Genomic DNA, 504 nt, shown 5'->3' with positions numbered 1-504 from the left:
CAGACGAGAAAAGCATTATCAAAACCCCACGTTCTTTGCTTGCCATAACACTAAAAAGGAACTCGAAAATCGGCTGATGTAAGTTACTGAGAATGGTTATTAATTAGAGTCACAGTAGCTCAGGCCACCTTTTAAAGCATGTCAGCTGGGTTTGTTTTTTACACAGGTACTTGGAAATAAGGGGGAACAAAACTGCTTTCTGAGGCTTCGAGTTATTAAATTCGATTTGGGAAAGGCATGGCACGTTTTTCTCTTCGGGGTGACAGGCTACCACTCCTTTACCATGCAAGGCACAGTAAAACATAAACACCCCAGTTTGACTGAACTGGCTTTACGCAGTGGAAATAATTAAAAAATAAARCTTATCTTWWAAAAAAAAAGGAAAAAAAAAMCCCAAGCCCCATCCTCGCTAGAAGCCCCTTCGGGGGCGGAGCTGCGCGCTGCTGCGCTCAGACTCACGCACACGGCCGGCTCCGCGGGGCACCGCCGCGCTTCAGGCCGCGC

Source organism: Rhea americana, unplaced genomic scaffold, assembly GCF_003343005.1.
Source record: "Rhea americana isolate MKP2758 unplaced genomic scaffold, rheAme1 scaffold_52, whole genome shotgun sequence".
Lineage (NCBI taxonomy): Eukaryota > Metazoa > Chordata > Aves > Rheiformes > Rheidae > Rhea > Rhea americana.
The sequence above is the reverse complement of the archived record's forward strand: the minus strand, read 5'-3'. Positions refer to the sequence as shown.